This window comes from Pteropus alecto, unplaced genomic scaffold (assembly GCF_000325575.1).
Source record: "Pteropus alecto unplaced genomic scaffold, ASM32557v1 scaffold359, whole genome shotgun sequence".
Lineage (NCBI taxonomy): Eukaryota > Metazoa > Chordata > Mammalia > Chiroptera > Pteropodidae > Pteropus > Pteropus alecto.
Window position 1 is genome coordinate 3,379,514 of NW_006443119.1, and position 12,639 is coordinate 3,392,152.

The following is a 12,639-nucleotide window of genomic DNA, read 5'->3' on the forward strand; positions in this document are numbered from 1 at the left end:
CACCTACCTCCAAAAGTTGGCCTGGAAGAGCTTAAGTGGAGGCTCTGAGAAAAACACTGTTGGCTTACTTAATGTGTCTTAAGTGTAATTTCTTTTTTGTTTTCTTTTCAGGTGTTTTTCATGAGAAAAATCAATACCTTGCTATATGGTTTACAACAGCGTTTTTATTGGCTTTTCTCGTGTGCTTCGTGTGCTTATTTTTTTGGAGGAGAAAAATAGCAGGTTTCCTTTCTTCCTACTTGTCTCTTCTCCAAGGTTTCATGGACTTAGAATCTGGTGCTTCCTTTATCTGTCTCATGAAAGACGGGTAATAAAGGGAGGGAGGATGAAAACCCTGGTTCAGCTAGTCCACTGGAACAACACCTAGGGTATGACCACATGCCTGCTAATCTCTTAAGGAAGGTGTCTTTCTGAGAAATGTAGAACCCAGCTTCAGAACCTACCTGCCCTTCCCTTTCTGGTGCCCTCCCACCACATCCTCTAGAGAGACAACTATGCAGGTCTAGGGTAGAAGACCTCTCCTCACTACAGTCACAAGTTTCAATTTCCCGGATTTTATTTTTCAGGTTCTTCATGTTTCTCTGCTCGGCAAACCCTTAATCTTGGTGAGCTTCCAGACTCTTAACTCTCAGTCATAAAACAAATGGGAAGAGCTGAATAGATGGGACTAGATAATGAGAGAGGATGCAGTCAAAATGTTATTACTCAGATGCACCAGATAGATAGTGCAAGGGAAGAAGCTGTAACTGTCTATGTCTGTCCCCTGTGAGACCTACAGGGTCCCTTACAAGCATATGAACCAGTCACTGACCCGATTTCTTGGAGTGGGATTAGGGTCATCCCCACCCTGCTGATGGAGAAACCAAGTGCCAGTGAAAGGGCTCATAGCCTGTCCATTATCACTCAGCAAGTCCAGGGCAAGGATAGGATTAGAGCATCAAAGGCCCAAAGATAAACTGCCTGATCCCAGCATTCTATTAATCCAGAGTTTAGGCATTTAGTAGACAGAATCAAAAGAAAAAAAAGTGTGATATAGAGACTGCAATGCACTCTGGACTCAGATTGTCACTGAGTCTCCTTTCAAGAGTGAGAGATATATGACTTCATGTGTAGAGGACAAGGCATGAGGTTTGGAGTCAAAAGATGCATTCAAGTTCCAATTCGATCACTTCCTGGGTAATTTTGTGACAAGTCAATTGAATTTTATGAGCTTACATTTCCTCATCCCTGATACAATCAAACCCACCTTAAGGACTTCTGAAAAGTTTAATAATATGTATGTGAAATAATTGGTTTCATTATGTTCACCAGTGAGGTTCCCTAGCTCTTGTGTTTGCGGTACTATTTGGTCCTAGGAGCTTCCTGGCTTACATGTGAATTCAGAGTGAGACTCTGACACTTTAGGGTACATCAAGATCATGTCCCTCCAAAAGATGAGGTCAGAAGTAGCTCACATGACTGAGAAGATTCTGGTTCAGCCCAGAATTCCAAAGATGGTCAAAAATGAATGAACTTTAAGGAAGGGTAATGCCTCAACTGCATGTTTGGGGCCAGAGAGTCCCCTGAGGTAGGCAAGGTCCCAGGAGAGCAGACCCAGAGTCCTTCTGCCACTGAATGCCTTTTTGTGTTTATAGCAGAGAACCCGAGGAATGCAGAGGATGATCCATCCTCTGCAGGGAACACTGTGTATATTCAGGTCACTCATCCAAACACGGTGAGTCCTTTCAGTTTTATACTTGATCATTGGCATTATTATTCACAAACTTGTAACCATAATCATCTGACCAATCCAAATGATGTACACATTTAGAGAAGAGAATGAAACTACAGGAACTGCAAAGTTCTATGTAGGACCTTTTCAGTTCCCACTGCTCTCACCCTAGTGGAATATTTACTCATCTCCTGCTTTACACTGTTTTGTAAGACTTGATACATTAGTAAGTCTTGTCCCTCCAGCTTAATTACAATTTACCTCGAAGCAAAAAATCATGTCTTCCTTTCTCTTCTCCTATGTCTTAGCACGCATTTACTCATTAAATGCTTGCTGTGTGGATCAGAGTTCAATTAAGTTTGAATTTCCAAAGGGGACAATTCTGTAGCAGGGGGCTTCTCACTCAGGATGTAGGAAAAATAGGGGAGCTTAGAAGCAATCTCTCAAGAGGGGCAAAAATTTGAAAACCCTCCACAGTAAAGGATGCTAAAAGCATGAATAGTCCTCAATCCTCCCCTCACCTCTAGCAGCATAACAGGGTGGACTTGATCTGGTATCAATGATTCCCCACCATCTGTAAGAGGCACATTTCTAATGAACACTATATGTCTTGGGAGGCCAGTTTCCATGTCTTCTGAAAAATGAGCTCAGAGAATTCATCATTCTCCAACTGATGGAAGCAATAGTCAAGCTAGAAGTCTTGGATCACCAAGCAAATCTCTCCTCAAACAGCCCCTCACAGGTATTTGCAAAGCAGGTGCCTTGAAAAAAGGGAACACAAAGAGATATTCTTACTTGTTCAGATATTTCTATTGCTTTCTCAATATCCTCTTGAAGTCAAGATGAATCACTATCAATGAACCAAGAAACTAATCTCCTGCAAATTTTGTTAACTTTTTCTTTAGTTGCAATTGTATTTGGAGAATTTCAGAGATCTTAATAGTACCCTATATATTCCTTAATTAATTTTAAATTTCAAAACCTCTGAGTGTGGGGGGACTTCTGTTATTACTATACTTTGTATTCCAAGCAGAGTTACTCTTAATACCAGGTGTTTCTCCTACTTTGCCAGTTCCCCATGCTTAAGAACTCAATGACATGATGACCAAGTACTTAGAATCACAGGGACGAAATGGAGCAGGCGATGCCTCCAGTTATAGCTAGTCGATATCTGAGACAAAAGATACAATACAATAAACATCCGGTATATAAGTTCTTAAAAATGGAGGAAGGAGAGTAGAATTGGATGCAGAACAGGAATGCTTCCTTTCCTTCATACCACCTGCCAAGACGGTCACCCTTCTGTCTCTCTGGTACTTGAGCTCACTGGTTTGCTGGGGTATGCTTCTGTTTGAGGCTCAGAAAATACCACTAAACTTTTATAGGTTTGAGAGCTGGTGGTGTTTGGCCTCCAGCTCCTCTTGCTAAACACTTGCTCCCTAGCCTTCCTCCTGAAGGACTTTGAAATCATCTCTTTTTTGTCTCACTACCTTTCCCTTGAGAATATATCTATGTATGAATATATCTATGCTGTTTGTGTGAGCCAAATGGGTATGATTACTTTTTACAGAGAAAAGAAATCGCAACATCTGTGGAAAACAATGATTCCTCCACAATTTACTCCACAGTTTATCAGTCCAACAGGTAAGTCCATGATTGCTCCATGTTCTTACATTCTTACCTCTTTCCTCAGACCTATGACTTTGCAAATAAAGTAAAAATAAAGGGGCCACTTTATAGATGTGTAAATACCAGCAGGATATAGAAAATCTCAGGACATCATCAAAACATATCCAAGAAGTTATTTTGTATTAAGATCATCACACATAACTAAGTTTTCAACCTGCTCATTTTTTAATACAATCCTGCTTTATGCTATCAATATCCCTATCTGCCTGCTAGTGCTCTCCACACTTTCTCTGTTGCCATGAGGGATGGCCTGAGGCTCTAGTCCCTATTAACTTACTTCATTTTTCTCTTTTTCTTGTTAAAGTAAATCCATTTCTTCCAGAGCAACTGCCCTTGACAACGTCATCTAGGTTGCCAAAAGTTCTCAAAGGAATCCAAGAATGGCACAGCTTCTCCTAATCCCATGGGAGCAAACAGCTTGGTTTCTGCCTGGCAACAGAATTTGAAAATCTAAGATCATCATTTCCATTTCTTCAGACTCAAACTTGCTTATCCAGGTCAAACATTTAAGGAATAACATCATTGCAGCCTGCGATCCAAATAATATCTTAAAATCTGCTCCAGGCCAAAATATGCTTCAGAAAATATGCCTGGATATTAACTTTCTCTTTGGTAACTAAGCAAGTGGAATTATGGTTGATGAAGAGACTCTAACTCAGAAGACAACCACTTCTCTCCTTTTAGGAAGAATCAGAATTGTGACTCATTTTGAGAGAGTGCAGTGTGTTGGTGTCATGCGTTGTCTCTGAATGTCTCATCATGCGTTGAGCATGGATGGATTCATGCTCAAATCCTCCTACATCATTTACTAGACAAATCTCCCAAGACTTGTTACCTAAGCTCGATGAGCTTTGGACTCCCAGACTGAAAAAGGAGGATGACAATACATCAGCCCTATTACTCACACCAGAAACCTGACTTCAGCTTCTCTATCACCAGGCCATTTGGACTCTACCTACAAATATATATCTTGGACCTATCCACTTCTCTCCAAATTTCCAACCACCATCCTATATCCAACAATCACCATCTTTAACATAAAATACAATAAACTCCAAACAACTCTCCCCAACTTTTGCTTTATCTCTCTCCACTCCATTCTCCACGAGACAGTCAGAGTAGTATTTTTAATATAAATCAGATCTTTCCCATATCTGCTTAAAACCCTGCAAGAATTCTCCATGCACTCAGAATGAAACTGAGTCTCCATGACCCTAGATGGTCTGGCCCATCTTCAGTCTCAGCCCCATTACTCTCCACCGCTATCTCTACTTAGCCTCTCTGATCTTCTTTCAATTCCTCTTTTAGAGGAAAGAAATCTCTATGTTATTCACATCTGCTTCAAGGCCCTTGTTTGCTGGTTCCTCCTTATTCTTTAGGTCTCAGCTTACAAATATTACCTAAAAGAGACCTTCTCAGACCACTCTATCTGGAATGAATCCCTGCTCATTATTCTGTCACACCTTCCATATCATTTATCACGTGTCAATAAATATTTATTTTTATTTGTTTAATGTATGTTTCTCCTACTATACTATAGGCTCTCTAGGAGCAGACCATAGTGATTTTATTCATCACTGTATCCTTAGCACCTAGCACAATATCTAGCATGTAGCAAATGTTCAATAAATATTTTTAATAAATAAATATGTAATAAAGTTTTGAGGGAATTAAATAATGTAATACCTGAAGCATTTAGCATAATGCTTAGTACATAAAAGAGCTCAATAAATGTCAGCTATTTTTGTTGTTGCTACTATTATTATTAAATTACCTTTTCCTGACAGAATTTTCTCACGAACCTGTGCAAAAAAAAGGAGAAAGGATATGTTGTCTGTGCCCTACCTTTACATCATTTCCTACATTTTCTCTGCTCAAATTTCCACATTCCATTCTTAACTTTTTCCTCTGCGAAGAATTCTCTGATTTTTTTTGTGTGTGCGAGTTTGAGATATTTTTTAACCTGTTTTTTTTTTAATTTTTATTGAGGTATGATTGACATACCAAGCACTGTACGTATTTAATGCATACAACTTGATAAGTCTGGAAATAAGTATACATTCATGAAACCACGCCCATAGTCAATACTATAAATATATCCATCACCTCCAAAGTTTTCTCTACCCTTTTTATTATTTTTTTAATTTTTAACTTTGTGTGTGTGATAAGAATACTTAACATAAGATCAACCCTCTTAGCAAAATGTTAAGTATACAATATAATATTGTTAACTATAAGCACTATGTTGCACAGTAGATCTCTAGGAATCTCTTGCATAACTAAAATTTTACACCTTTTGACCAAAACTTTTTATTTTTCCTTCACCTATCCCCTAGTAACTACCATTCACTCTCTGCTTCTATAAGTTTAACTATTTTAGATTCCTCATATAAGTAGGATCCTGTAGTACTTAGTGTGTGTGTGTGTGTGTGTGTGTGTGTGTGTGTGTGTGTGTGTGTGTGTCTTATTTCATTTAGTATAATGTCTTCCAGGTTCATCTATGAATTTTATTTCCTTTGGATAAATATACTCAGAAATGGGATTGCTAGATTGGAAGAAAGTTCTATTGGGCATTTTTTTTTGAGGCAGCTCCATACTGTTTTCCACAGCAGCTGCATCAATTTATATTCCCACCAACAGTATACAAGAGTCCCCTTTTCTCCACATCCTTACCAACACTTGTTATCTTTTTTTTTTTGTAATAGCCATCCTAACAGGTGTGAGGTTATATCTCATTGTGGTTTTGACTCACATGACCGTATTAATTATTGAAGTTGAGCCACTTTGTATATACTTGCTGGACAATTAAATGCCTTCTTTGAATAAATGCCTATTCAGATCTTTTGCCTATTATTAAAATGGGTTATTTGGTTATTTACTCTTGAGCTTTAGGAATTTCTTATATATTTTGGATATTAATCCTATATCAGATATATGTTTTGCAAATATTTTCTCCTCTTCCATGGGTTGCCTTTCATGTTATTTTTTTCTTTTGTTATATGGAAGATTTTTAGTTTGACATTTGCTTTGTGGTCAAATCCAATAAATCATTGCCAAAATCAGTGTTGAGTAGCTTTTCTCCTATGTTTTCTTCTAGAAGTTTTATAATTTTAAGTTTTATGTTTAAGGCTTCAATCCATTTTGAGTTGATTTTTGTGTATGATATAAAGGTCAAATTGCATTCTTTTGCCTGTGGATACACAGTTTTCCCAGTACCATATATTGAAGAGACTATCCTTTCCCCATTGTGTATTTTTGGCAATCTTGCCAAAGATCATTTTATCATATAGTCAAGGGTTTATTTCTAGGTTCTCTATTCTATTCCAGTTGGTATCTAAGTCTGTCATATGCCAGTACCATATTGTTTTGATTACTGTAGTTTTGTATTAAGTTTTGAAATCAGGATATGTGTCTTTTAACTTTGTTATATTTGAAGATTGTTTGGCCATTCAAGGTCCTTTGAGATTTCACATAAATTATAGGATGAATTTTTCTTTCAGTATAAAAAACATTGTTAGGATTGATAGAGACTGCATTGAATCTATAGATCATTTTGGATAGTATGAATATTTTAACAATAGTAATTCTTCCATTTCTTAAACAGCAAATGTCTTCTCATTAATTTGTGTCTTCTTTAATTAAGCAATGTTTTGTAGTTTTCAGTGTACAAGTCTTTCACCTTCTTGGTTAAATTTATTCCTGAGTATTTTGTTATTTTTAATGATGTTGCAAATGGAATAATTATTATATTTCTTTTTCAGATAGTTTGCTCATTTGTTATTAGAAATACAACTGATTTTTGTATATTGATTTTGCATCCTGAAACTTTACTGATTTTGTTTATTAGTTCTATAATTTTTGGTGGAATCCTTAGGGATTTCTACATATAAAATCATGCCATCTGCAAACAGAGACAATTTTATTTGTTTATTTCTAATTTGGATACATTTATTTATTTTTTTCTTTTCTAATTACTCTGGCTAAGACTTCCAGTACTATATTGAATGGAAGTGGCAAGAACAGTCATCTTTGTCTTTTTCCTGACTAAAGAGGAAAAGATTTAAGTTTCTTGCCATTGAGTATGACGTTCGCTGTAAGTTTTTCATATAAGGCCTTTATTGTGTTAAAATAAGTTCCTTTTATGTCTAATCTATTAAGGGCTTTTATCATTAAAGGGTGTTGAATTCTCTCAAATGTTTTTTCTGCATCTATTAACTTGATCATATAATTTTTATCCTTAATTCAATTAATATAATGTATCATATTGATTGATTTGTGTATATTGAGTCACCATTGCATTCCAGGGATAAATCTCACTTAGTCATAGTATATGATCCTTTTAATGTAATGTTGAGTTTGATTTGCTAACATTTTGTTGAGGATTTTTGCATTTATTTTTCTTTTTTTCGTGGAGTCTATCTGGTTTGGTATCAGAGTGATGCTGGCCTCATAAGATGAGTTCAGTTCAGAAGTGCTTCCTAACATTTTTTTGGAATAGTTTAAGAAATATTGCTATTACTTCCTCTTTAAATGTTCGGTAGAATTCACCTGTGGAGCCATCTGGTCCTAGGCTTTTCTGTGTTGATAGGTGACTTTTTACTGATTAAGTCTACTTATTTGTTATAGGTCTGTCAAGTTTTCTATTTCTTCTTGATTTTGCCTTCATAAGTTGTATGTTTTCAGAAATTTATCTGTTTTCTTCGAAGTTGTCCAATCTGTTGGCATATCATTTTTCATAATCCTTATGATCTTTTTTATTTTTGCGGCATCAGTTGTGAGTCATCTTTTTTCTTTCTTAGTCTAGCTAAGGATTTGTTGATTTTGTTTATATTTTCAGAAAACTAACTTCATTTTGTTGAGTTTTCTATTTTCTTTTTCATTTATTTCTGCTCTAATCTTTATTATTTCCTTTCTTCTACTATTTTTGGGCTTAGTTGTTCTTTTCCTAGTTCCTTCAGATTTAAAGTTAGATTTTTTTATTCAAAATTTTTGTTGGCATTTAGTGCTATAAAATTCCATCCTAGTACTACTTTGGCTGCATTCTGTAAGTTTTGATATGTTGTGTTTTTGTTTTCATTTATCTTAAGATAGTTCCTAATTTCTCTTTTGATTTTTTCTTTCCAATAGTCACGTAATATCATGTTGTTTAATTTCCATATATTTGTAAATTTTCCCATTTTACTTATGTTGTTGATTTCTAGTTTCATTCCATTGTGGTCAGAAAAGATACTTGGAATTATTTCAATCTTCTCAAGGAGATTGAGAACTCTTAAGAACAATTCTTAAGAGTTGTTTTGTGACTTATCATGTGACCTATCCTAGAGATTTGTGTGCATTGAGAAGAATGTGTATTCTTCTGCTGTTGGATGAAATGTTCTGAATATGTCTGTTGGGTACGTTTGGTTATAATGTTGTTCAAGTCTGCTATTTCCTTGATTTTCAGTCTGGATGTTCTATTCATTATTTAGCATAGGGTATCAAAGTCTCCTACCATTATTGTATTATCACTTATTTCTCCATTTAGATCTGTCAATGTTTGTTTATATTTAAGTGCTCTGGTGTTAGGTGCAATACATTTATAATTATTATATCTTCTTGCTGAATTAATTCTTTATCATTTATACAATAACTTCCTTTGCCTCCTATAACTGTCTTTGACTTAAAGTCTATTTTGTCTGATATAGGTACAACAACCCCTGCACCCTTTAGTTTACCATTTACATGAAATATCTTTTTTTCACCCATTTATATTTAGCCTATAACAGCTTAATTTCAATCACATACAAAAACTCTACACTTTTACTTTGCCCCCCTACATACGTGAACTTTGTTATTGATGTCATAATTTACATTTTTAATCTGTGTAGTCATTAACATATTTTTTATTTATAGTTATTTTAATACTTTTATTTTTTAAATTTTATACTAGGGTTAAAAGTGACTTGTGCACCACCATTACGGTATTACATTAGTCTGAATTTGTCTATATATCGACTTTTACCAATGAAATTTACACTTTTACGTGCTTCATTGTTGCTGTTTATCATCCTTTCATTCGCCATGAAAATTTCTCTTACTTCTGGTTAGGCAGGTCTAGTGCTGATAAACTCCCTTAGTTTTTTTTTTTTTTTTTTAATATAGTTTATTTTTTTCATACTATATATATAATTTTCTTTAACATTTTATTTTTTTATTTGCCCCATCCCTTCTGGTAACCACAAGTCCATTGTCCATGTCCATGAGTCTCTCTTTGTTTGTCATGTTCATTTGTTGCTTTTAGGTTTATATCCCACATATAAGTGATATCATGTGATTTGCAACTTTTTTCTGTTTGGCTTATTACACTTAGCGTGATTATCTCGAGGTCCATCCATGTTGTGGCAAATGGCAGTATTTCATCTCTTCTTATGGCTGAGGAATATTCCATTGTATATATGTACCACAGCTTCTTTGGCCAATCAAATCATCTATCATAGGACACTTCAGTTGCTTCCATGTTCTAGCCACTATGAATAATGCTGCTATGAACATCGGTGTGCAAATATCTTTTCAAATATGAGTTTTCAAATCTTTGGGGCAAATACCCAGTAGAGGTATTGCTGGATCACATGTTAGGTCAATTCTTAGTATTTTGAGGAACCTCCATACTGTTTTCCATAGTGGTCTTTGTTATGAGAAACTCTTGATCAGATCTCCTTAATAGGCCTCAAGACCACTCAACACTCAATACATAATTAATCTTTTCTTTTCCTTTTTGTTGGGAAAGGAATTAACCAGCTGTAACTAACCAATTGTTCTGAAGGTAAACACATTAAGACCTGGTTGCCCCATTCCCAAAAGATAAATTATGCATTTTGCAACCAGGGAAGAAAATATACAATGCTTACAATATTCCTACCAAAACAAACAAACAAACAAACAAACAAATAAAAACTTTCTTTGCCCAGCAATTAAGTTGTTCTTTAATGTTCTCATTGTAAAATGGAGGAAACTGCATTAACAACATTAAAATGCTTTGATTGACACAAGAAGTTTGTGATTAGCTGTCTTGGGAAGTTAATGAAAGGAAGAAAAATCCTCTCCCCTTTTAAACAGTCCCCAGTCACACCCACTGGCAGTCTCAAACCTTTGGTATGGCCTATAAGTCCCCTAGTTACATCTCCAATTTTTCTTTCACAGTATTCCAGCCACACCGATCTTCATTCAGCTCTATGAGACCTCTTCCTTAGCTTTTTATGTTGCTTGGTCAATATCCCCTCCATAGAATTTCCTATCCAAATCCTGACTATACTCAACATGCAAAGTCCATAAGAAATAATTAACGAACTATGCAGCACACTACAAATCCATTCAATTTCTCTTTGGGCCTTTGCTCCATTCAGTGATCCTTTTACTCCCCTAGCTATTCTCTCATCCTTCACATATTCTCAATAAAACCCCTCACATCACCTATCCAGTGGTTCTTAACCCCTTGGCTGCTCATTAGAATCACCTGAGGAGCTTTTAAAACTACTAATGCAAGACCCAATGCCCAGAGATACTGATTTAATTGGTCTAGGCTGCTACTCAAGCAGCAGTACAGGTATACCTTGTTTTAATGTGCTTCACTTTATTGTGCTTCACAGGTATTGCATTTTTTCAAATTGAAGGCAAAATCCGCCACCAGCAAAAAGATTATGACATGCTTTATTGGAATACTCACTTTATTATAGTGATCTGGAACCAAACCTGCAACATATGCCTGTATTTTTCAACTACACAGGTGATTCCAGTCCACTTAGTAGGAGAAACACATTTTTCAAAGGAGATTACATGGGGTAGTCTTCAAGAATAAATTAATCTTCTCAATGAGGTTATGTGTTTACTTTCAGGTACTTTAGGATAAAATTAGTGGCATCCTTATAGATTGAGAAACTGAACTAGAATCAAAACATCCCTAATTTTTTCCCCATTCCTACTATAGTTTTTTGTCCATTCCTCTCTTGCCCTCAGAGTCAGCAGATAAGAATTAAGGAGAAAACAATGTAAGTCTCATGAGTTCCTGAGGAAAGGAAGCCGGAGACATCATGATATAAGTGTTCTAGGGTGGAACTGACCAGTAGTGAGTTGAGGAATGAGGGGAATATTCCCTTGGCACACTTCCTTAAGTCCTAAACCTGAAATCACGAACTGGCAGCTGGAGACCAGGATCCTGTCTAGAGATGTTTGGCCCTCATAGTGCTTTAAAAAAAAAAAGTTGTAACATGAAAAATTGAGACAATACACCTAGATATCCTGATTTCCCACTTTTCTTTAAAAGTGTTTTCAGCTATCTAACCATACTGGGACCACATTCCTACAAGGGCAACAATTATCTGATGCTAAATAGCATTTGTCCTATTCTAAATGGGGCTTGTACTCTACACTTCATTTGTAGCCTGCCATGCCTACTTCACTTGTTTATTATATCTGCCTGATACCTATACAAACTTAAGTTTCTAACCTCTAGCCTAAGCCATGATGCTTTTTTCCTTCTCATGTTCCTTCTCATGTCAAATAAACTAGTCCCAAAATAACATGCCTGATCTCTCTTGTCTACTCCCCATTCTAGTATGGCTTTAGAACATTTACCTGAAGCTTTTTCTTCCATTAGGGTCCAGTGTACATGTTGATATAAGGAAGACTGCTGCAAATGGAAACAGAAGGTAACCCTGTTCCAGAATCACTAAACAGATATTTCATTCTGTTTCAAGGTGATGAGAATGGGCTAAGAAGTGACTTCTCAACTAAAGAGACAGGAAGTCTGACCCCTTAACTCTCCTTGTCCCAGAGGTTATCTAAAGACACTTCTTCTGGGAAGGAAGGAAGGAGATATTATCATTGACCATTGACTATCAGACCTCTAGAATAAATGGCTTATGTCCAAAGCTTTTATTTCCTCACACTGAGCCCTACCACTCTTCTGAACTGCACTCTAAAAAAGGCACCAATGTCCAGATGCAAGGATCTTTTTTCTGAATCTGGTGCTCTCTTTAGCATTTGACATTTCAGAAAACTCCCCACTCTTAAAAGTTCTCTCCTTTTACTTCTTAGTAAGTCACACTATCCTAGTCTTCTTTGTCTTTCTGGCTCCCCCTTACCCCTCCTAGGCTTGGCTTCTCTTACAATTCTTGTCCCATAAATAAATGCATTTCCCTAGATTCTGCTGATTGGACACCTCCTGGATATTCTATAATCACCTTAAATTCTGTTTTTCTCTT

At 36.1% G+C, this 12,639-nt stretch overlaps 1 non-coding gene across 1 annotated transcript; it reads left to right on the plus strand.

Annotated features, from left to right (window-relative positions):
- The first annotated feature begins 67 nt into the window (after positions 1 to 67).
- Positions 68 to 4,139, plus strand: LOC102882097. The gene is made up of 4 exons (XR_003043435.1): positions 68 to 605; positions 1,635 to 1,714; positions 3,282 to 3,355; positions 3,705 to 4,139. It is a non-coding gene; the product is annotated as an uncharacterized LOC102882097 (transcript).
- Positions 4,140 to 12,639: the final 8,500 nt, after the last annotated feature.